Below are 26,254 nucleotides of genomic sequence, written 5' to 3' on the forward strand. Positions count from 1 at the left end.
TTTGGAGAACACTACTCATCTCAGAAATAAATTTATTCCAACTAGAGATGATGATCTTAAGAGGTTTTAGGCTACATTTAGAGGTAAAAACCTCAAGAATCAGAACGTATGAGTTCAATTTATACACTGCACACTAACTTAAGAGGTGACCTTGAAGAAACTGCTGTGTTGTAGATTGGATGTGGAATGTTTGTATAAAGCTTCTAGGTTGTATGCTAGGGTTGCAGGGTAGCAGTGTTAGTAGGTAGTGTGGGAAACATTCAGGCAGTAGAACTCACCTGAAGAAAGCTAGGTCTTTGGCCTTGGAATACTTTTGTATTTGTAGTGTTTGGTAAACATGCCCTGACCCTTCGTTTTTTGCCTTCTGGGTACAATGAACTTTGTTCTGACCACATGCCACCTGCGAGAGGCACAAAGGGATGAGGAGCACACTGTATTGAAACTGCCATGATCTTAACCAAAATGACTCTTTCTTCCTTCAAGTGGTTTATCTCAGCTCATTTATCACAGAGATGTAAAGGTAATTGTGGTCGTTTCAAACTATTGAATTCTATTTCCTTATCTCCCCAAAAAGTGTCTTGTCAGCTACTAACCCTTTCCTCTAACAAAATTTTGGTTTGGATGACAATTAACAGTAGTAAATATACCTTATTAACTTTACTCCATGAGCAAATGTATGTGAATGAATGTTCTTCTGAAAGAGTAACTTACAATTACATATTTATACATGCTACTTAACTGACATTTGCAATTTTAATATCAGTTTTCTGATGGTTAAGAACCACAAAATATTTGTCATTCTCAATTCACAAGAAGCTTCATATATTTACAATAATTTATCATTCCTTCATCCATGGTTTGCTATCAATTTTTTTCAAATACTTATTAGATCACTTCTATTTAGTACTAAACTCAATTCTTTGCTATTTGCCTTAAAATTATACGAAAATGATGGCATATAGGAATGGACGTAGTATAAACTCAGAAAGCTGAAGAGAAAGACAGAGGACATGGTAGTTAGCCACATTTTTCAAAGACTGATAACATAGCTGTAAATGATTTAGCAGAAACTAGAGGACTGAAAGGAAAATGTCTTTAGACAAGAGCAGCAATAAGGAGTAAATAAAAAGACACTTTTAAAGTGTCTCTAAAAGTTCAGTTGTGGAGGTACCAACTAAAGTAGAAGGTAATACAAGGATCAAAGCTGAGAGTCAGAGAATTATCTACAATGCTGTATGTAGGAGAGTTAGACTTTTATTCATATCCATTGCCTGACTCCTTAACTCTGCACATTCTTCCCTAGGACAGACTCACTACAAATGACCATTTGGGAATGACCTCGAAAGAAAGATCAAAGCTACTCCACTCTAATAGAAGCTATCATGTGAAAAGCTTGACCATGTCCATAGACATCCCAATTTTTATTTAAGTGATTACTTAACTTACAGAAATAAATATCATTTCAGATGTATAGCACACAAACTTTTCAAGCTATACTTCTGAAAAGAACAGACATTTTAGAACCTGTGAGATAGCTCAGACAATAATGACACTTGCTGGTAATTTTGGTGGCCTGCATATCATTCCCAAATACACATGGTGGAAGAAGAAAATAGATTTCAGCTTCTTGTCCTCTGACATGGATACCATGGCACTCATAGGTTTGTTACAGAAAATAAATAAAATGGATGAATCTTTTTAAAAGATATTTGTAGGTAACACAGAGAGATATGTTAATAAAATAAACTGTTTAGCCTGTGCATGAAATCAGAATAAAACCATATAAGTAGTAAAGATTAGAGAAGTTTTAAGTGTGTATGTTTGAGAGAAAAGGAAAGGAGTGTTCTATACAAGTCAATAAAAGTTAAAATTTATTGGCAAAAATTAAATGAAGACGAGAAATAAAAGAAATGGTCCAATATAGGAATAGGGTAAAAAGAGCTCAGATAGGAGAGAAGGTAAAAATCAGAATGACAGTACTTTACAAGGTGTGGAGAAAACCGAACACACACACACACACACACACACACACACACACACACACACAGTATTGTGAAAAGCAAAATTCTTTTAATTTTTTAATTTTATACTATTTACTATAAAATCTTGTAAATAAATCATTGCAGACTCAAATCTGTACAACTCGGTTAACTTCTATACACTTAGAATAGGAATTCAGAGTGGAAGCTATAGAATTTCACCTTAAATTTTATATTTTCAGTATTGAATATATTTTATGAAAATCATATGTATTCACTATGAGAAACAAATTTAGAACTATAAAAATTATCAATTTTAGGTTTGCATAACTTGTGTTCATCCTTTCAATCTTTTGTCTTTCCCTTGTTCTTGTCCTTGCTCTATTTTTTTCATGTTATATTGTACTACATGTACATTTGCTTCTGTGTGCTCATATGTTATTAAATTTTTCATATGAGAGAGAACATGTTTTGTTCTTTCTGAGATTGTTTAACTTCACTTAATTTTACACATTCTAAGTCTCCTGCAAAATTTCAACTTAATTTTTCTTTGGAACCAAATGAAATTCATTCATATGTTATAATCTCAAATTTTCACCAAAAAATAAAATTCATTTAAAAAATGATAGGCTGATAGGCTACATTTAAGAACTTAAGGAACCTTATTTAACAATGGAAAAGATGGATGAATCTTCCTCTGCTCTTTAAGTGAATCTGACTCCTGGGATTAAGAATTTCACCTGCTTCTTAGATAAGTATTTGATTCTATGGGTAAGTGCAACAATGCTTGGATAAGTCTATTTTTAAAAAGCTAGGACAGGAATCATTACATAAGAATAGCACAGGGACATATCGTCTCGGGAATATTTCAGCATGCATTTCTAAGAAATGAAGCAAGTTCCATGTTGATATGTTGCATGTGAGAACCAGCTGGAGGCTGCCTGAATTGCTGAGTTAAGAATTGTAAAGCTTTTAGCTCTATGGGGTAAAATGTCTGTGAAGTACTGTGAGCAGTTTCTCTGCCTGGAACAGGAGCTAGTGAAATCTGAATTTTTTCCGATATAAGTATTCTCAACTGACATTCTATTTATCTATTTGTTTATTTACTTTTTACTTAGCTATTCAACTTACATCCACACACACCCTGAATAATTCCCTGGTAGAGGCAATTGTTCAAAAGAAGGCTGATAACTTACATTTCTTCTGTGACTTAAATACGGACCCGCATAATTGGAAACATTAAATAAAGAACATCTAAAACTACATATTTTTAAGGACTCTAACATAGTATTAAAAAATAGCAAATGTGATTGTTATGGAAAATGACATGGGAGAATGTATTTCACCATATCAGTCAATATTTTTTAAAGGAGAGGAAGGATGAATAATCATTTTGAAATTATTTTAAGTGGTGTTGTAGAAAAACTTCCCCTTTAACCAGATCCTTTAACCTGAATCATTATATTCCTCATGGAATGGTAGCTTTGTTAGTGTCACAACATTTTTAAAATGTCATTGGCTGAAGAAGATTCCTGTTTTCCAATCAAAGCCAAGGGGCGTGGCTTCTCATTGTCGTGAGCAGATTTATACACAGAAGTCATTTTATCGAAGTTAACTGTAGTGGCTTCAGCCACAGCGTGGTGACAAGTACTGAGGCGATGGCAGATAGTAAGGAGCGAGATATTAATGAAGATATCGTTGGCTTTACATCACAGATTATCTCTGAATTCAACTGTGATGATGAATTAAGAACAAGCACGAATAAGGGAGGACGAGACACCAGAAGCCAAAAGAAAAGATCTCATGGTTGTCAAAGGAAGAGTAAGAGAAATAAGAAGGTCAGACGATCTTATGTTCCCCTTCCCTACACCCAAGCTCCCTCAGGTTGTCACCCAACATTCCTTCCTTGTCTTTATTGCTATAAAATAGTTCTTCAAGCCATAACCATTTTCATAAAGGTATTCTCTTCTTTTTCCCAAGATTAATGTTGTACTTTTGTCTTCATAGGTCTGGAAAGTGGTGACAAGGATAAAATCGGTACTTGAAGACAGTTTAGAAAATAAGAAGAAAGAAAGAAAACATATCATAATGGTGTTTTATTGCCAATCATATACAGACAAGAAAAAAAGGCAAGAAAACAAGAATGCAGAGGGTTCTGAAGAATTTTTTACTCCAAATGATGCCATTTTTCCACCCAGGTCTGGTCCAATGGCAGAACATCTTGCATCCTCTCCCCAAAATTGAGAGCAGTCATTTTGTTTTTGTAAAGAAATCAGATAGTACACCATGGTATGAGAATGTTTGGACATGATTGATTCAAATATAATAAAAATATTAAGTGAAAGTGAGTTTAATTTCACTGTGTGTTGTGTTTGGTTTCTGGAGAGGGGGGGAAATCAAGAGGAAATAAATCAAGGAAGGAAAGTTATGGAATGTCTTAGGGTGTGGTGTGTAACTTTTAGTTGACAGTAAATTAGGACAGGATCGGGAGCCTGGTTACTGAATATGAATTTTGTCAACACTTTCTTGCACTGGGGAGGAATCAATGGGTTTGATGCTTCAATATCATTGGGCAGCAAGGCTAGATAGGGAGAGGTATAATATTTGTGGAGAAGGGGTGTGTAATAATTAGCCTGATGTTTTATTTGATCCTTATCTTGATCTCTTTCCTGATGAAACACCACAAACCAGAGATGTTTATATGGAGGGGATTAAAATATCTTTAGTATGGAAAATCAGGGTGCCAGATTTGATGGGAATCTTTTTGCTGGTGTGGACACTGCAGAGTCCAGTGGAGAGCAGGGTATCTAATAGTGAGGGGAGCATGTAGGAAGGACAGTAACATATCTGCTGTTATATCAGATAACTAATCACTAACTAATCTATGATTAATTTATTTGGAAACTAATCACCAATAAATATTTCTACTTAAACTTACCCCTTAAAACCTAAATATAGTGATTATTTTCAGGATTATTTTTGGTACAAATTTTCTGAGAGTTACAAGTGCTTACAGTTCTTAAGCTTCCTCTTTGTCTCTTTTCACTCACATCTTACTATAGTGAACTCGCAGGGTTATGGGGGAAGCCTATTTTCTCCATCAGAATGATTGTGTTTTACATCGGTGTCTAAGCATCTGGGTTTGACATAAATGTGATTGTAGGTATTGCTGTATATTCTTGACTTTGTTCACAGTTTTTTTCTGTTCCCTGAATTTTGTTACCCTCTCTGAATCCCACAAGAATGTGTGGTAACTGTGGACTAACTGCTAGCAAATGCTTCTGTATCTCTGTGGAGTTTCATCCCCGAGGATCTAAAGTATACTCTTCTCAGAAGATTTTACCTTGTGTCAAGTTCCAAAAACTAATTATGACACTAACATACAAGGAACTATTTCATTTTCTTTTAATATTACTTTAAACAGTATACAATAAAATTTTAGATAAAAATATTTCTACAGATTATATTAATCACAGGCTAGTATTTTAGTTAGGTTGGTAGAATTCCTGCCTGATATGCATGAAGACCCAAGAACAACCTCTAGCACTTTATAAACCTAGCATTTTGTCACATATTTGGAATACCAATACTTAGAAGGTTGAGGTGGCAATATTGGAAGTTTACTAACATTCTAAATTGCATATATATTTTTGAAAGGCTTGTAGTATATGAAACACTGACCCAACAAGAAAAAAAATTAAAAAGAATGAAGGAATTTGTTTGATTCACACATAGGGCATGAGGTAAACTTGCTTTTATCTATGGATGATACCCAAGTCCCTGGCTGCAAGGATGCAAAAGTATTAGAATTTCATAACACATCTACATAAATGTTAAGACATAATTGCAATTTTTTAATCCAAAATAGCACACACTTTAAAATAATCTATAAATGTTTTCAAAAATTAATTAAATTCTGAAATAATCTGAAAATTATCTTGAAAGTAAAACCCTTTTTTTCAACTTTCTAAATTACATTTACAAGAGTATTAGGAAATCGATGAGTTTAAATGAATCTGCATTTGTGAGATTTTATTGTACATTCAAATATTTACATTCTAACACAATTCATGGAAGTAATTTTGCATTTTCTAGTTCTAAGGTTCTGAGATTTTACTTAGAGCTGCTATACCCATGTTATAATAGTAACAACTACCATTTCCTGAACATTTAGTTCATGCAAGGTAACAAACGTTATTTCACTAGAGCCTTACCGAAAACAGTAAGATAAGAACTACTATATTACATTTTGAAAACAAATTATGACAAAGAGGTCTTTAAAATTTTCAAGTCACAAGTCAAGTGAAAAAACAGAGATTGGTACCCAGAGTATATGACTCAGTAGTAGATATTTAACTACACATATTATGCCTTTTATAAAGTTTCTATGACTGTTTAATGCCTGCAACTTTCCATTTAAACTTTTTCCATTACTAGTTATGTTTCACATTTTCACTCACGTATGTCATGTACTTAGTTTAATCTTTCTTGTCCTGCATTCTCCTTTTACCTGTTCTCAAACTATTGTAAACTTTCTGTCTCCTATTATATCATGTGTATTATAAAATCTAGATCCAGAATATGAGGAAAACATGTTTTCTTATTTGTGCATACTTTTCTTAATGAGATTATTTCAAGATCTACTGATCATTCTTTAAATTACATTGCATCAGTCTTCTTTGTGAGAAAATAAAACACTCTTGTATATTTGTCCCATTTTCATTACCCTTTACTTTGCTATGAGCAGCAAGGCTCATTACATTACTTGGCTACTGTGAACAATACTATACCAAACGTGCATCTCTATGGTGTTCTGACTCAGATTACTTCAGGCATTCACCAAAGAGTAGTGTAGTTCGAATAAATTATACCCCCTGATGCCCAGCCAATCTGATGTCTCTTTAATTCTTACCTTGCATTTAATGAATGTTTTCTCTCCAGTTTCCCTTGAAGTCTTATGCTGATAACCATCAGCACATGTCTTTTCAAATAAGTTTTCTTAGTGGAAAAATACTTTGTATTGAGTCTTTTCCTTTTTATAGATTGTATTTTATAATTACTTATGTTGATATTTCTTTCCATTTTCATGTCCTCAGATTTTAAAATATTTGTGAAAATACACAACTATTTTTGAATACTATCATCTGGACACATGTATTCATTGTTTCTTAAAATGAAGTATTACAAAGTAGGAGTTCTTATACAGAATCTTTAAAGATTGTGGGGGAAATTGCAGCACTTAATAAGAGTTAACTTAACTAAAATTATAAAAGGGGCTAAAAGGTGTCTTGGTAAAACACTGATTTCTAGATAATTGCTATAGTAATTGGCCTTTAAACCAAGAGTGTTGAGATGTTTTGTTTATTTTAGCCGAGAGAGAGAGAGAGAGAGAGAGAGAGAGAGAGAACACCAGCTACACACATTTTAGAGTAAAAATGTATCCTGACATGTTTTGTTCAACATATCAATGTTCCTAATATTATTACATACTAAATAATTTAAATTTTAGGTTTGCCAAGAGCTTATTTAGTCAGCCAACATTCAAATATCTAGAATTTGCTAAATATGTAAAAATAGTTTTGAAAGCTTCATATCTGAGCCTTGACAGTGCTCTGACCATCTACAACTCTGAGCTGAAATTCAATTTCTAACACTCTAATTCTCTTCCTCTGATTAAAGCATATAGTCAGTGCGAATGGCGTAACCCACAGTTATATGGCTTTAATTTCTGATTTTAAGCTTTAGAAACTGGTCGGTGTGTTTCAGTGGCTGTGATCTCAGTGCCTTTGCTTCTGTAGCCACTTCTTTATGAAAGGCAATTGCTCTTGCATTGTCACTCCATTTCCAGAAAAAACTGTTTGCAGAAGTGACTGCTTGTTCATTTTCAGGAGATACGACACAACAGCAAGATTCATCTTACTTCTCTGTTAATCTATTCTTCTCAGGCCCATGCTTCACACAATATAACAAAGTTCAACACAGAAAGCCCACTGGCTTGCCTTATTAGAAAATAAAGCACATACGAGGTAAAAAGATAGAAAGAAAGAAAGAAAGAAAGAAAGAAAGAAAGAAAGGAAGGAAGAAAGAAAGAAAGGAGGGAGGGAGGGAGGGAAGGAGGGAGGGAGGGAGGGAGGGAGAAAAGAACAAAGGAAGGAAAAATGAAAGGAAAGAATGAGAGAGAAAGTACTTGGGACCTCTATGAAAATTTGCTAATGAACATGACAAAAATTTAAAGGAATGATTGGAAATAAATCAGACAGGAGCACTCATTCAACATCTTATTAAACTGAATATTTGTTTTTCATTTGGATGTGTGTTTCTAGATAAAAAAATATATTAATCTCATGTAATTGTGAAAAGTTCACTTTTGTACTTTCATTTCAAGCTGAAGAAAGTACTTATTTTTAACCTCTTTGCTAATAATCATATTGCCTCATAACATTGCTTGAAGGAAATCCTTACCAACAGGGTGAACTACTGAAAAGTATTCCTAAAATGACTCGATCAGTTTTGACATTCATTCTGTTTTATGTTAATGAAAAGCTTTTGTTACAATAATTACCAGTAACATTTATTTATGGCATATATTAAAGCTGTATAAGACTTATATAACTTTTGGTAAGTGAAACGAGGAAGATTTAAATAACTATAAATAACACAAACAATAGACAGCCCAAATGACAGGGTTTGTCTTTCAAGTGGAAATTGTACAATACTGAAATATCTGAAGCTAAAATTGGCGTCATAATCGCTGTAGTTAGTCACCTTAACTACACTCACCATGCAACTGGCAAAATGTATAATTACTACTCTTTGAATGATTGTTTTGCCAAATAGTCTGTTTAAAAGGTTACTTACTTTTTCCCATAATACTTTATCTTGGAGTTCAATTGTCTCTGGGCTCATTATGAATGTGAAGGATTCAAAACGGCAAGTTTAACAATGGAAAGAATGCAATCATAGCAAACACAAGGGACCTTCTTGGCTAAGGTGCAGGGTATCTCCCCTGTGTTTATGTTCCAGGTGAGCTAGACATGCAGCTCCATGGAGTGCTCTCAGCTTATTGCCACTGAGATACGGTACATACAATATCAGTACTCTAGCTGTGTCAAAATTCACTAAACCACAAATGGTTTCAGATCACTTCACCTCTATCTTCACACCACTGCTTCAAAAGTCAGACTGTAAGACTATAAAACTATTCATGGATAAAGGTATCAGAGTTTCTTTTTAAAAATTGTTGATTTAGCACTTGTATAAGGAGAATATGTATGGTAAGTGCGAACTCAGTGTGTGTGTGTGTGTGTGTGTGTGTGTGTGTGTGTGTGTGTGTGTGTGTGTCCATGTGCATGCATGCGGGTGCTAGAGTTTAGACAAAAGAACAATGTAAATTATTGTAGCTCCTGCATCATCCAGCTTTTTCTATTCAGGCAGGGTCTCTCATTTGACTGACTGGGCTCCTTGACAGTGACCCCCCGCCCCCACAAGTGTTTTCTGTTTCTCTTCCCCAAACTCTGAGAAGACAACCCTGTGCTCAGATATTTTACATTGTTTCTTGAGATTTGACTCAGGTCTTTGTACTCACACGGCAAATGTTACCTACTGAGCTACCACTCCCACAGTCTCAAGCTTGAAGCAGCTTTCACTATCAGAGAGAATGACACATCAATCAATGCAAACTAAAAAAAGCAAATAAATGGGAAACTCAGTACAGAAAGCATGTCAAAGATGTATGAAAGTAAAAAGAAATGTGTCCAAATGACTTAAGTCAGAGTAATTTGAACAGAGAAATAAGGATATATTGGCGTATAATAAAGTATAACTTAACACCAAGTTTATATTCTTATAAATAAATAAATATATGGAGGAAAAAGACAAATTTACATGGTTGAAGCGTCATTTCATCACTTGAAGAAAAAATATGAGCTGTTTCTTCTCTCTTTGAGAGTTTGTAACATTAGATAAAGTAAAATCAACTAAAATTATGGAGATTAGAATTTTCATATTATATCTCAAAATTAAGTGTGTTGCATTTAAGAAAAATATACAAATTCTTGTTATAGAAACTGAGGATTGAAATCCAAACAAAACCATCTTGACCATGGATAGCCCCTAGTCTGAGAGTAAAGGTCTATGGAGAAGTATATGTAAAATGTCTGTTCTCATTAGAATATTCTAGAGCATATGTGCAAGGACAAAAGAGAGAAGAGATACTACTAATAATTCAAAAGTGTTACATCAAAAAGGACATTTGATCTGTGCCTCAAGAAAGGAATAGTACAGAGTGAACAACTTCATGGTTTCTTTAATCATCAGGGGGGAAAAAGAGATTACTGGCTTGAAATAAAAGAGGTAAAGAAGTCATAGAATCAATTTTACAAAATCAAATAAATTAAAGAAGATAGACAAGAAAGTTTCCTAGACCCTTTAGTGGTGCATTTTTTGAAGATAAAATTTATGGCTTTAGGTGGTAATGACCATGCAAGGACTGTGAGAATAGGGGGGGAATTGTCTCTGAATGTCATGTTATATGAAGCAAAGGAATCTACCTTAGTTCCTATAGAGATTAATCTGTTACTTAGCAGGGCTCCCTTCCAATTAACTGAATGTTATCCGAAGTGTTTCTTTCATCTCATGTATCTAAGTTTTTATTTTTTCCTGAAATCAAGACTATGAGATAAAAGCAATAGATTTGAAAGTAATAATTGGAAATCTACTTAGCGCACCCTGTTAAAGACCTAAAATCTGTTCCCAAATTATCTATCCTTCCTCCATCATAGACTTATTTTCTGGTTTATACCACATAAAAAAGACACAATGTTTTGTTATCTACCATATTTCTTATTTGTTTTGCTTAGGCATACATTGTGATACAGAAATTTTTCATCTAGCATATTGTTTTATTTCAGGTTCTTCTGAAATTAAAATCTTCCATCTTGGAATGAAGCTCATTGAGGCACAAATGTTTAAAAGGAGGTGAAAAAATTTATGCTCAGAGAGTAAAATTTCTCAATAACTTCAGCAATTCCCCAAAACTGATGATACACTAAGACTCTAAATTCTCATGTATTTATGAACAGTACAGTCTCCTGGGAGACCCTTACTGACAAGGTGAGATGCCAGGAAAGGGCTCAGACAATCTGAACTGTCTGGAAAGGACATATCCAACTTGTTGAGCTGCCTACAAACTGCAGTGCTCTCAGGTCTCCATCGTTCATGAGCTGTGACACATACTGGGGTAGACTTGGGTGATACAGCTGTCTTTGAGTCATTTCTGCCCTGTATGTAACACCTCTCTCAAGTGCCTTTACATGCTGAGCAATTTTGCTCATTCATTTATTTTTTCTTCATTTCATTAATATTATTCTTTAATATATTTTTACAGTCCAGTTGTTATCCACTACCTGGTCTGCCCTCTCACAGTTCCACATCACATTCCTATGCCCCCATCTCCAAGAGGATGTCCCTATCCCTTCGCTCCAGACCTCTCCCACTCCCTGAGGCCTCAAGTCTCTTTAGGGTTAGGTATCTCCTCTGACTGAACCCAGATCCAGAAGTCATCTGTTGTGTATGTGTCAGGTGAGTCGGACCAGCTGGTGTATACTGCCTGCTTGATGGCTCAGTGTCTGAGAGATCCCGGGTATTCAGGTTAGCTGAAACTACTGCTCTTCCTATAAGGTTGCCCTCCTCCTCCTCAACTTTCTCTAGCCTTTCCCTAATTCAACTATGGAAATCCCAGACTTGTGTCCAGTGGTAAGTATCTGCATCAGACTCTTTCAGCTGCTTGTTGGGACCTTCACAGGGCAGCCATGCTAGGCTCCTCTCTACAAGCACACCATAGCATCATTTATAGTGTGTCAGGCATTGGGGCCTCTCCTTGAGCTGGATACCACTTTGGGGGTGTCACCATACCTCCTTTTCCTCAGACTCTTCTCCATTTTTGTCCTTGCAGTTATTTTAGACAGGAACAATTATGGCTCAGAGATTTTGACTGTTGTATGGGAACCCTATCCCTCACTTGATGCCCTGTCTTGATACTGGAGGTAGACTCTACAAGTTTCCTTTCACCATTCTAGAGCATTTAATCTCAGGTTCTTCCCTTTGAGTCCTGAGTGTCTCTCACCTCCCAAGGCTCTTGTACTTTCTAGAGTGTCCTCCCACTTCCTACCTAGATCATTGCAGCTACAAAAAAATCAAAATCTCTCTAGAAGTAAGAATGATATTAAAATCACTGTGTCTATTTCTTTACTGCATAGCTCTGTAAAAAACGTGGTTTCAAAACTTGCTAAAATATAATCATTCCACAAAAATCTGTTTTAGGTATATCTAAAATAATAATTATTTTTTTTCTTTTCTTTGTTATTGGATTTTTTATTTACATTTCAAATGTTATTCCCTTTCCAGTTTACTGGACATAAGCCCCCTATCACATTCACCTCCCCTTCTTCTATAAGGGTGTTTCTCTACCCCACAATCCCCCTTCCAACCACCCCCTGGATATTCCTCTACACTGGGGGGTCCAGCGTTGACAGGACAAAGGCATTGTCCTTTAATTGGTGCCCAACAAGGCCATCCTCTGATAAATATGCAGCTGGAGCTATGGGTCAGTCCATGTGTAGTCTTTGAGTAGTGGTTTAGTGCTGCCTGAGAGCTCAGGTTGGTTGGCATTGTTGTTCTTATGGGGTTGCAAATCCCTTCAGCTCTTTCGATCCTTTCTCTAATTCCTCCAACTGGGATCCTGTTCTCAGTTCAATGGTTTGCTGCTAGCATTCGCCTTATGGTTTGCTGCTAGCATTCGCCTTTGTATTTGACATGCTCTGGCAGAGCCTCTCAGGAGATATTTATATCAACCTCCTGTCAGCATGCGCTTCTTAGCTTCATCAATTTTATTTAGATTTGGTAGCTATGTATATATGGGCTATATACCCAGGTGGGGCAGGCTCTGAATGGCTGGTCCTTCAGTCTCTGCTGCAACTTTGCCTCCATATCCCTTCCTATGAATATTTTTGTTCCCCTTTTAAGAAGCAGTGAAACATCTGCACTTTGGTTGTTTTACTTCTTGAAGTTCATGTAGTTCGTGGATTGTATCTTGGGTAATTTGAGTTCTTAGGCTAATATCCACTTATCAGTGCGTGTATACCAAGTGTGTTTTTGTGATTGGCAGGATATTTTCTAGTTTCATCCATTTGCCTATAAATTTCATGATGTCATTGTTTTCAATAGCTGAGTAGTATGCCATTGTGTAGATGTACCACATTTTTGGTATCCATTTCTCTGTTGACAGCATCTGGGTTCTTTCCAACTTCTGCCTATTATAAATAAGGCTGCTGTGAACACAGTGGAGCATGTGTATTTATAGTATGTTGGAGCGTCTTTTGGGAATCTGGCCAGGAGACATATAGCTGGGTTCTCAGGTAGTGCAATGTCAAATTTTGTGAGGAACCACCAGATTGATTTCTGGAATGGTTGTACAAGTTTGCAATCCCACCAACAATGGAGGTGTATTCCTCTTTCTCCATATCCTTGCCAGCATCTGTTGTCACCTGAGGTTTTGATCTTAGGCATTCTGACTGGTGTGAGATGGAATCTAGGGGTTATTTTGATTTGCATTTCCCTGATGACTAAGGATGTTGAACATTTCTTTAGGTACTTCTCAGCCATTCCATATTCCTCAGATGAGAATTCTTTATTTGTCCTGTACCCCATTTTTAATAGGGTTATTTTATTCTCAGGAGTCTAACTCCTTTAGTTCTTTGTATATTTTGGATATTACCCCTCTATTGAATGTAGGATTGGTAAAGATCTTTTCCCAATCTGATTGCCGTGTTTTGTCCTATTGACAGTGTCCTTGCCTTAAAGAATCTTTGCAGTTATATGAACTCTCATTTGTCCATTCATGATCTTAGAGTACAAACCATTGGTGTTCTGTTCAGAAAAATTTCCCCAGTGCCCAAGTGATCAAGATTCTTCCCCACTTTTTCTTCTATTAGTTTGAGTGTATCTGGTTTTATGTGGAAGTCCTTGATCCATTTAAACTTACGTTTTTTTAACAGGGTGATAAGAATGGATTGATTTGCATTCTTCTACATTCTGATCTACAGTTGAACAGCACCATTTGTTGAAAATACTATCTATTTTCCATGGGATGGTTTTAGCTCCATTGTCAAAGATCAAGTGACCATAGATAGGTGTGATGGTTAATTTCTGGTTCTTCAATTCTATTCCACTGATCTACCTGCCAGTCCCTGTACCAATCCCATACATATTTTATCACTATTGCTCTGTTATACTGCTTGAAGTCAGGGATGGTGTTTCCCCCCAGAAGTTCTTTTATTGTTGAGGATAGTTTTCACTATCTTGGGTTTTTGTTATTCCAAGTGAATTTGCAAATTGTTCTTTCTAACTCTATGAAGAATTGAGTAGGAATTTGATGGGGATTGCATTGAATCTGTAGATTGCTTTTGGCAAAATGGCCAATGTTACTATATTGATCCTGCCAATCCAGGAGTATGGGGGGGGGGGGTATTTCCATGTTCTGAGGTCTTCTTCAATTTTTTTCTTCAGAGACTTAAAGTTCTTGTCATATATATCTTTCACTTGCTTGGTAGATTCACACTGATGTATTTTATGTTATTTGGGACTATTGTGAAGGGCATCATTTTCCTAATTTCTTTCTCAGCCTGTTTATCCTTTGAGTAGAGGTAGACTACTGATTTACTTGAGTTAATTTTTAACACATCCACTTTCCTGAAGTTATTTATCAAGGTTAGTAGTTCTCTGGTGGAACTTTTGGAGTCAGTTAAGTATAATATCCTATCATCTGCATATAGCGACATTTTGACTTCTTCCTTTCCAATTTGTATCCGTTTCACCTCCTATTGTTGTCTCATTGCCCTGGCTAGGACTTTGAATACTATACTGAATAAGTATGGAGAGAGTGGGCAGCCTTTTATAGTCCCTGATTTTAGTGGGATTGCTTCAAGTTTCTCTACATTTAATTTGATGTGAGCTACTGGTTTGCTGTATATTGCTCTTACTACGTTTATGTATGGGCCTTGAATTCCTATTCTTTCCAGGACTTTTATCATGAAGGGGTGTTGAATTTTGTCAAATGCTTTCTCAGCATCTAATGAAATGATCATGTGGTGTTTTACTTTGGGTTCGTTTATATAGTGGATTACATTGATGGATTTCTGTATATTGAACCACCCCTCCATCCCTGGAATGAAGCTGACTTGATCATGATGGAGGATCATTTTGTTGTGTTTTTGGATTCAGTTTTCAAGAATTTTGTAGAGTATTTTGGCATCAATATTCATAAGGGAAATTGGCCTTAAGTTATCTTTCATTCTTGGGACTTTGTGTGGGTTAGGTATAAGTGTAATTGTGGCTTCATAGAAGGAATTGTGTAGTGTTCTTTCTGTTTCTACTTTGTGGAATACTTTGGACAGTATTGATATGACATCGTCTATGAAGGTCTGATAGAATTCTGCACTACACCCATCTGGTCCTGGGCTCTTTTTGGTTAGGAGACTTTTAATCACTGCTTCTATTTCTTAGGAGCTATGAGATTGTTTAGATGGTTTATCTAATCCTGATTTAACTTTGGTACCTGGTATTGTCTGGAAATCTTTCCATTTCCTCCAGATTTTCCAGTTTTGTTGAATATATGCTTTTGTAGTAGGATCTGGTGATTTTATTTGTATTTCCTAAGATTCTGGTGTTCTGTCTCCCTTTACATTTCTGATTTTGTTAATTTGTTTACACTCTCTGTGCCCTCTGCTTAGACTGGCTAAGAGTTTATCTATCTTGTTAATTTTCTCAAAGAACCAGCTCTTGGTTTTATTGACTCTTTGTATAGCTCTTTTTGTTTCTACTTTGTTTATTTCAGTCCTGAGTTTGATTATATCCTGCCTTCTATTCCTCTTGGGTGTGTTTGTTTCTTTTTATTCTAGAGCTTTTAGGTGTGCTGTCCAGGTGCTAATGTATGCTCCCTTCTGTTTCTTTCTGCAGGCACTCAGAGCTATGAGTTTTCCTCTTAGCACTGCTTTTATTGTGTCCCATGCATTTGGATATGCTATGCCTTCATTTTCATTAAATTCTAAGAAGTCGTGAATTTCTTTCTTTATTTCTACATTGACCAAATTATCATTGAGTAGAGCATTGTTCAATCTTTTTGAAGAGTGTACCATGAAGTGCTGAGAACAAGTTATATTCTTTTGTTTTAGGATGAAATGTTTTATAAATGTCTGTTAAGTCCATTTGGTTCATAACTTCTGTTAGTTTCTCTACGTCTCTGTTTAATTTCTGTTTCCATTGATCAGAGTGGGGTGTTGAAATCTCGTACTATTATTGTATGCGATGCAATGTGTGCTTTGAGCTTTAGTAAGGTTTCTTGTATGAACGTAGGGCCCGTGGATTCGGAGCATAGATATTTAGGATTGAGAGTTCATCTTGGTGGACTTTTGCTTTGATGAATATGAAGTGTCCTTCCTTATCTCCTTTGATAAGTCTTGGTTTAAAGTCAATTTCTTTCGATATTAGAATGGATACTCCAGCATGCTTCTTCAGATCATTTGCTTGGAAAGTTGCTTTCCAGCCTTTAACTCTGAGGTAGTCTGTCTTTGTCTCTGAGATGTGTTTTTCTGTATTCAGCAAAATACTGGGTCCTCTTTCTATATATGTTCTGTTAGTCAATGTCTTTTTATTGGGGAATTGAGTCCATTGATGTTAAGAGATATTGAGGAATAGTGATTTTTGTTTCTGGTTATTTTTGTTGTTAGAAGTGGAATTATGTTTGTGTGTCTCTTCTTTTGGTTTCACTGCAAGGAGACTAATTTCTTGCTTTTTCTAGAGTATAGTTTCCTTCCTCATGTTGGAGTTTCCCATCTATTATCCTTTGTAGTGCTGGATTTGTAGAAAGATAGTGTGTAAATTTGGTTTTGTCATGGAATATCTTGGTTTCTCCATCTATGTTAATTGAGAGTTTTGCTAGATATAGTAGCTTGGGCTGGCATTTGTGTTCTCTTAGGGTCTGTATGATATCTGCCCAGGATCTTCTGGCCTTCATATTCTCTGGTGAGAAGTCCGGTGTAATTCCGGTATATCTGCATTTATATGTTACTTGACTTTTTCCCTTACTGCTTTTAATATTCTTTCTTTTTGTGTGTGCATTTGGTGTTTTGACTATTATTTAAAGGGGGGATTTCTTTTCTGGTCCCATCTATGTGGAGTTCTGTTGGCTTCTTGTATGTTTATAGGTATCTCTTTCCTTAGGTTATGGAACTTTTCTTCTATAATTTTATTGAAGATATTTACTGGCCCTGTAAGTTGGGAGTCTTTACTCTCTTTAAATACCTTAGGTTTGATCTTCTCATTGTGTCCTTCATTTACTGGATGTTTTGGGCAAGGAACTTTGTGTATTTTACAGTATCTTTGACAGTTGTGCCGATGTTTTCTATCGTATCTTCTGCCCCTGAGATTCTCTCTTCTATCTCTTGTATTCTGTTGGTGATGCTTGCATCTATGACTCCTGATCTCTTCCCTAGGTTTTTTATTTCCAGGGTTGTCTCTCTTTGTGCTTTCTTTATTGTTTCTATTTCCATTTTTAAATCCTGAATGGTTTTGTTCAATTCCTTCACCTGTTTTTTTTGTGTTTTCCTGTAATTCTTTAAGGGATTTTTGTGTTTCCTCTTTAAGGGCTTCTGCTTGTTTACTTGTGTTGTCCTGTATTTCTGTAAGGGAGTTATTTATGTCATTCTTAATGTCCTCTATCATCATCATGAGATGTGATTTTTAAATATAAATCTTTTTTTCCAGTGTTTTTGGATATACAGTATTTGCTTTGGTGGGAGATCTGGGCTCTGATGTTGCCAGGTAGTCTTGGTTTCTGTTGCTTAGGTTCCTCCACCTGTCTCTTGCCATCAGGTTGTCTCTGGTGTTAGCTTGTCTTGCTATCTCTGACAGTGGCTTGACCCTCCTTTAGGCCTATATGCCGTCACTCCTGTAGACTTGTTTTTTTCCCCAATGGGATCTGGGATCATAGAGCTGCTCCTGGGTTTGTGTGACCTGAAGCTTCCTAGTGGGTTGCTTAGCACACAAGGATTGGTCTTACCTCTGCTCTCGGGTGTGTAGACTCTCCTGGTAAACGGTGTTCAGGTCTTGATGCAGGAAGAAACAAGCAAATTCCTCCCTCTGAATGTTCTTATATTCTGTATCCAGAGGCCACTATGCAGGTACCTCCTGGGCCAGGAATGTGAGCAGTAGTGGCAGTCTCCTCTGAGCTCTCAGCATTCTCCACATTTCTGGGACTTTAGCTCTCTCCCCCATGGGATTTTCAACAAGTATTTTTTACAGATTCTTAAATTATCCATTTGGGTGATAGGTATGATGTATGTAGAGAAAATAATTTCTTCCACTCTTTATAGAGGTTGAAATTTTATTCACTTTTCCTGGTACAGTTTTCAGTAGTTAGGATCATTATAGATCTTTGCAATTTTTAGAGATTGTGAACAAATGTTATAAGGCACCCATAAACTAATGGGAAGTTTATTCCATTATATAGATTAATTTTAAATTAGAATTTTGGATAATGTGCTTTGATTTTACTCACCCTTTTACACACTCCCCTTAGATCTGTCTCCCTTCCTCACTCCCACAACACTTTCTTCAGGTTATTTTTTTCCATCTTTATTAACTTGAGTATTTCTTATTTACATTTCGATTGTTATTCCCCTTCCCGGTTTCCTGGCCAACATCCCCCTAACCGCTCCCTCTCCCCTTCTCTTTGGGTGTTCCCCTCCCCATCCTCCCCACATTACCACCCTCCCCCCAACAATCACCTTCACTGGGGGTTCAGTCTTAGCAGGACCAAGGGCTTCCCCTTCCACTGGTGCTCTTACTAGGCTCTTCATTGCTACCTATGAGGTTGGAGCTCAAGGTCAGTCCATGTATAGACTTTGGATAGTGGGTTAGTCCCTGGAAGCTCTGGTTGCTTGGCATTGTTGTTCATATGGGGTCTCAAGCCCCTTCAAGCTCTTCCAGTCCTTTCTCTGAGTCCTTCAACGGGGGTCCCGTTCTCAGTTCAGTGGTTTGCTGCTGGCATTCGCCTATATATTTGCTGTATTCTGGCTGAGTCTCTCAGGAGAGATCTACATCCGGTTCCTGTCAGCCTGCACTTCTTTGTTTCATCCATCTTATCTAATTGGGTGGCTGTATATGTATGGGCCACATGTGGGGCTGGCTCTGAATGGGTGTTCCTTCTGCCTCTGTTCTAAACACTGCCTCCCTATTCCCTGTCAAGGGTATTGCTGTTCCCCTTTTAAAGGAGTGAAACATTCACATTTTGGTCATCCTTCTTGAGTTTCATGTGTTCTGTGCATCTAGGGTAATTCAAGCATTTTGGCTAATATCCTCTTATCAACGAGTGCATACCATGTGTGTTTTTCTGTGATTGGGTTACCTCACTCAGGATGATATTTTCCAGGTTATTTTTTTAACCAATCATTTGTAACCTGTGATGTCCATATATTCTTGGGTATGGGGCCATTCACTAGAGTTAGGGTCAAACTATGTGCCACAAACTTAAAATATATCTTTTTCTAACATGTCTTAATTGCCAATAGTTTCTCAGATAGAGAAAGACTTTATGTCCAGATGCCCTCACTTTATGGTCAGATTTTTCTGCCTTCTGTTTGTTCCTGAATTGTGCATGCTGTCACTTCTACTGTGAGTTCATGTGTACATCTCTTCTTTTGTACATGGAAAATACTGCTTTAGTCTATCTTCTAAATTACACCAAAAAGTCATTTTCCAAGTTGTATTATTCTCAATAGTACATGAGTATTCATTTCTCACATTCTTTCTACAATAGACATTCAATTTCGTATAGCAACTATTTGTAGCTCTTCTAGACAGAGTAGAATCATGTTCAGCAATCCATTTGAAGCCATGTGTAACCAAACCAGTTTGGGGTGATAAAATATGGCAGACCTAAAAAGAAAATCAATGGAAAAGGTGTGAAATTCACCACATTCAATCCTTCCTTCGCCTCAGTGAAATACATCATATATCATGATCTAATAATATTGGATCATGTATGGATGCAATAAAGTAAAGCCTTCAGTTGACTATTAGTATTAGTCATGAAATATTAGGAATAAGATATGAACATATCATTGATAATATTATCAACAATTCAGATCTGGCCAAATCTGGGCCACTGATTATTTCTGTATAGCATTGAAAGAACATAGCCAGATGTATTTGATTATGTATTATATAAACAGAATAGCTGAAATAGAAATGATGTCTTACAAAGTTGAATATTTTAGTTGTTTAATGATTTAGAGAAAATGTGTGCTAACCTACTTTAAACTACTGATATTCTCAGAATGTTTGTTTCTATGTATAGCAGAGCATATCCAAATATATGGATATTAACAGATCATGTTATCTTACTACAAAGCTTTCTTCCAAATGTAATGATTATAATAAGTTATTATTCAGCCCAATAAATAGTCTTTCTTCAGTGCTGTAAATATACCTCATTAACTTTGAGGATATTTTATTTTATTATTAATCAACTTTTTAGATCACTTTTAGATTTAAAGAAAAAAAGTTAATGAATAGAAAGACCAGATATTCCTTAAATATTTCTACTAAGAAAAAATTCTTTCTATTATATTACATGTCGTGATAGAGAAATAATCCAAAATATTTGAGAATATATAACATACTTCTATTAACAAATGTCCAAATAAACTGTTTAAAAAGTTGCTCTAATCAAGACTTTTTTATACATTCTGGTAGTCTCACTCCATAGTAGATAATTCTCTCTATCAAATTTGTTATTCTTCATTAATTTTAAGACCTCTGCACTTATAAACATTACAGAATAAATTATTGAAAAGCCATAGATATTGTATAATATCAAAACTGAAAAAGTCACTATGGCCCTTGGGGTTAGCTATTGAAGCAGTATTGATAATAACGGAGAGAAAGAGAAAAAAAACAAACTCTAAAGTATAACAAAAATAATCTAAACAGTTTTATTTAAATTTGCAGTAAACACTTTTATGATTTGACATTGGATTCAAAGTAAGAGTCAGTGGCTCTGTTCCTTCCTTGCTGTAGCATGACTTGTATGAGTCTTAGTAGCATTATGTGACTTGAAACAACAAAGTACTGCATAAATACCGAAGGCAGAATGGCAGGAGTCCTGATATGGGAGTCTGATCTCAAATACACACAATGTTACTGCTCCTGTCTGCAGTTTCTTCGGCTATCAATGGAAAAGTTGGAATTCATCAGTTGTTTCAAACTTTTGGAGGACCCCTTCACTTCATTTGAATAAACTCTGTGTAGTGTACTGGCATGTAATACATGTGAATATGTAGTAGTAATAATTTATTTTATTCTTTATTATTTATTTATAGTTCACATCATGAGCCAAAGATATATAAAAAATTGAAACAATAAATTATAATTTCAATAGTAGCTTCAAGGACTCAGAAAATGGTAACTATAAGTTACATATCCAGGAACTTAAGTGTTCCTGAACTAGTGTTTGCAAGCCAATGGATTTAATATACTTTGTAAAGTCTTCTAACCTGGTGTTACCATTCTTTTGGTAATGAGCACTGTAAGAGCAACAGGACAGGCCTCTGTAGTTGTATCCTGATGATTCTGCTTCTCAGCCATATAACCTGATAAGCATTATTTTGTATCTTTGGGATTCCATGTTTTGTTTGCTAAATAAGGATGATAAACCATTTGCCTAAAATAGTTTGTGATTATTAAATAAGATAGCACATATAAAATGCTTGGCACATCTGTGTTCATATAAATATTATTTGATATATCTATGACCTTAGTATACTAAACTGCTTTAGTCTAACTTTGTCAGTCTAAGAATCATCTGAAATGACATTTCAAATCACTGCTCATGGCAACTTTCCTTGGAGTCTCCATTCAGTGAAACAGATACTATTCAGGGCCAATTGGAAGGAAAAGGGTACTGACTGACATTTTAAAGCTGAACTGAAGTGCATTTTGGCATTTCTGGTCATGTATAAACATGATATTGTGTAGCTATAAACTACAACAGATACAAAAAAAGGTCCAGTAGCTGGAAGTATTTTGTAATGCACACAAAGCAGGAATTTAATTTTAAAATACAAACCTTATATAAAAACATATTAATATTCATTATCTTGACTTCACTACAATAGTCCTAATTGATAATAGTATTGAAAGATGAAATAAGTTTTTGCAGTGCATATTGTCAGTAGACAGCAGAGCTATGACGTAAACACTGGTGTCCAGATTGTTTCTGTAACTCACCTCTGGATTATGTTTATTTCCAATATGTTGATTACTCACTGTAAGAATATTATACTCTTTACCTGACCTGAGCAGCACTGACAAGTGGCAAGTCTTAGATATTATATACAAGTGAGATGACATACCATTACCAAGTAATACATTTAAAAGACAGCATGCTTTTGTAATGACTATTAATTATCTAAATAATTAAGTTAGTTCTTTCACAATATTTCTGGACATTATGAAAAGAATTTTTCTCATTTACCCTGGATGCCCCAAAGAATATAATTCTTGCAAATCATTGATTTTAAGGAGTTTTTCAACATCACAAAAGTCATTTAAAAACCTGGAATATCAAGCTAGCAAATCGTAGTTCAAATTAGTGCAACAATGTTATCCATTAAACCGTTAGATCATTAGACCATGTTATAAAATTAAATGACTTCATTCATATAAAATTCTTCAAGTTTTATTTCTTTTTATACTTACTAATGCAGTAAAGCAAACACTCCTTGTCCTAACATTCAAGACATTCTGTGGTATGGCCTTGGTTTTCATTTTTGAATCTTTAACTTCCTATATATATATACACATTAGTTCTGTAGTCACCTAGTACCACAGGCCACTTCCAGGTATGTTCATGTCCTTTTATATATCCACAAAGCTTGGAATATATTGCAAAATGTTGATGCCTCAGTTGTCTTTCAAGCTGCAAACTACCCAGATGTCCCTCAACAGATACAGAAAAACGTGGTTCATTTACATAATGGAGGTAACCCAAACCCAAAAGGAAATACATAGTATATACTCACTGATAAGTAGATATTAGCCAAATATTACAGAATGTTCATTATCCAATTCACAGACCTTATAAGAAGGAAGGCCAAAGTGAGGATGCTTCAGTCCCACTTAGAAGGGGGGAAATAATAATCACAGGAGGCAGAGGGAAGAAGGCACCCGGGTGGAAGAATGGAGGGGAGGGGGAAAGGGGGAACATGATCAGGTATGGAGGGAGATAGGAAAGATGCCCAGAGGGTCAGGAGAATGAATGAAAATCTACAGCTGTCGGGGGTGGGGGTAGTGTGGACACTTGAAAGTTCCAAAGAGCTGAGATGTGGGAGAAGACCATGACTTAATGGAAATAACGTTAACCAAAATGCCCAACAGTAGGGAAAGGAAACTGAAGAGACCACCTCCAGTAGATAGGCAGGGGCTCCATGGAAAATTGGGGTGACCCACCCATCTTTAAAATTTTTGACACATAATTAATTGTTCCTGTGTAAATGAAATACAGAGACAAAAATGGAGCAGAGACTGAAAGAAAGCCCTCCATTGACAGGCCCAACTTCGGATCTATCTCATGGGCAGGCACCAAATCCTGACACTATTACTCATGACATGTTTTGCTTGCAGACAGGAGCCTACCTTGACTATCCTCTGAGAAGCTCTACCAGCACCTGACTAAGACACATTCGGGTATTTACAGCTAACCATTTTTTTTATTCTATATTTTTTTTATTAACTTGAGTATTTCTTATATACATTTCAAGTGTTATTCCCTTTCCCGGTATCCGGGCAAACATCCCCCTCCCCCCTCCCCTTCCTTGTGGGTGTTCCCCTCCCAACCCTCCCCCCATTGCCGCCCTCCCCCCACCAGTCTAGTTCACTGGGGGTTCAGTCTTAGCAGGACCCAGGGCTTCCCCTTCCACTGGTGCTCTTACTAGGATATGCATTGCTACCTATGAGGTCAGAGTCCAGGGTCAGTCCATGTATAGTCTTTGGGTAGGGGCTTAGTCCCTGGAAGCTCTGGTTGCTTGGCATTGTTGTACATATGGAGTCTCGAGCCCCTTCAAGCTCTTCCAGTTCTTTCTCTGATTCCTTCAACAGGGGTCCTATTCTCAGTTCAGTGGTTTGCTGCTGGCATTCGCCTCTGTATTTGCTGTATTCTGGCTGTGTCTCTCAGGAGTGATCTACATCCGGGTCCTGTTGGTCTGCACTTCTTTGCTTCATCCATCTTGTCTAATTGGGTGGCTATATATGTATGGGCCACATGTGGGGCAGACTCTGAATGGGTGTTCCTTCAGTCTCTGTTTTAATCTTTGCCTCTCTCTTCCCTGCCAAGGGTATTCTTGTTCCCCTTTTAAAGAAGGAGTGAAGCATTCACATTTTGATCATCCGTCTGGAGTTTCATTTGTTCTAGGCATCTAGGGTAATTCAAGCATTTGGGCTAATAGCCACTTATCAATGAGTGCATACCATGTATGTCTTTCTGTGATTGGGTTAGCTCACTCAGGATGATGTTTTTCAGTTCCAACCATTTGCCTACGAATTTCATAAAGTCGTTGTTTTTGATAGCTGAGTAATATTCCATTGTCTAGATGTACCACATTTTCTGTATCCATTCCTGTGTTGAAGGGCATCTGGGTTCTTCCAGCTTCTGGCTATTATAAATAAGGCTGCAATGAACATAGTGGAGCACGTGTCTTTTTTATATGTTGGGGCATCTTTTGGGTATATGCCCAAGAGAGGTATAGCTGGATCCTCAGGCAGTTCAATGTCCAATTTCATGAGGATTCTCCAGACTGATTTCCAGAATGGTTGTACCAGTTTGCAATCCCACCAACAATGGAGGAGTGTTCCTCTTCCTCCACATCCTCGCCAGCATCTGTTGTCCCCTGAGTTTTTGATCTTAGCCATTCTCACTGATGTGAGGTGAAATCTCAGGGTTGTTTTGATTTGCATTTCCCTTATGACTAAAGATGTTGAACATTTCTTTAGGTGTTTCTCAGCCATTCGGCATTCCTCAGCTGTGAATTCTTTGTTTAGCTCTGAACCCCATTTTTTAATAGGGTTATTTGTTTCCCTGCGACCTAACTTCTTGAGTTCTTTGTATATTTTGGATATAAGGCCTCTATCTGTTGTAGGATTGGTAAAGATCTTTTCCCAATCTGTTGGTAGCCGTTTTGTCCTAACCACTGTGTCCTTTGCCTTACAGAAGCTTTGAAGTTTTATGAGATCCCATTTGTCGATTCTTGATCTTAGAGCGTAAGCCATTGGTGTTTTGTTTAGGAAATTTTTTCCAGTGCCCATGTGTTCCAGATGCTTCCCTAGTTTTTCTTCTATTAGTTTGAGTGTGTCTGGTTTGATTTGGAAGTCCTTGATCCACTTGGACTTAAGCTTTGTACAGGGTGATAAGCATGGATCGATCTGCATTCTTCTACATGTTGACCTCCAGTTGAACCAGCACCATTTGCTGAAAATGCTATCTTTTTTCCATTGGATGGTTTTGGGTCCTTTGTCAAAAATCAAGTGACCATAGGCGTGTGGGTTCATTTCTGGGTCTTCAATTCTATTCCATTGGTCTATCTGTCTGTCTCTGTACCAATACCATGCAGTTTTTATCACTATTGCTCTGTAATACTGCTTGAGTTCAGGGATAGTGATTCCCCCTGAAGTCCTTTTATTGTTGAGGATAGCTTTAGCTATCCTGGCTTTTTTGTTATTCCAGATGAATTTGCAAATTGTTCTGTCTAACTCTTTGAAGAATTGGATTGGTATTTTGATGGGGGTTGCATTGAATCTGTAGATTGCTTTTGGTAAAATGGCCATTTTTACTATATTAATCCTGCCAATCCATGAGCATGGGAGATCTTTCCATCTTCTGAGGTCTTCTTCAATTTCCTTCTTCAGTGTCTTGTAGTTCTTATTGTACAGATCTTTTACTTGCTTGGTTAAAGTCACACCGAGGTACTTTATATTATTTGGGTCTATTATGAAGGGTGTCGTTTCCCTAATTTCTTTCTCGGCTTGTTTCTCTTTTGTGTAGAGGAAGGCTACTGATTTATTTGAGTTAATTTTATACCCAGCCACTTTGCTGAAGTTGTTTATCAGCTTTAGTAGTTCTCTGGTGGAACTTTTGGGATCACTTAAATACACTATCATATCATCTG

This window comes from Rattus norvegicus, chromosome X, assembly GCF_021556685.1.
Source record: "Rattus norvegicus strain SHRSP/BbbUtx chromosome X, alternate assembly SHRSP_T2T, whole genome shotgun sequence".
NCBI lineage: Eukaryota > Metazoa > Chordata > Mammalia > Rodentia > Muridae > Rattus > Rattus norvegicus.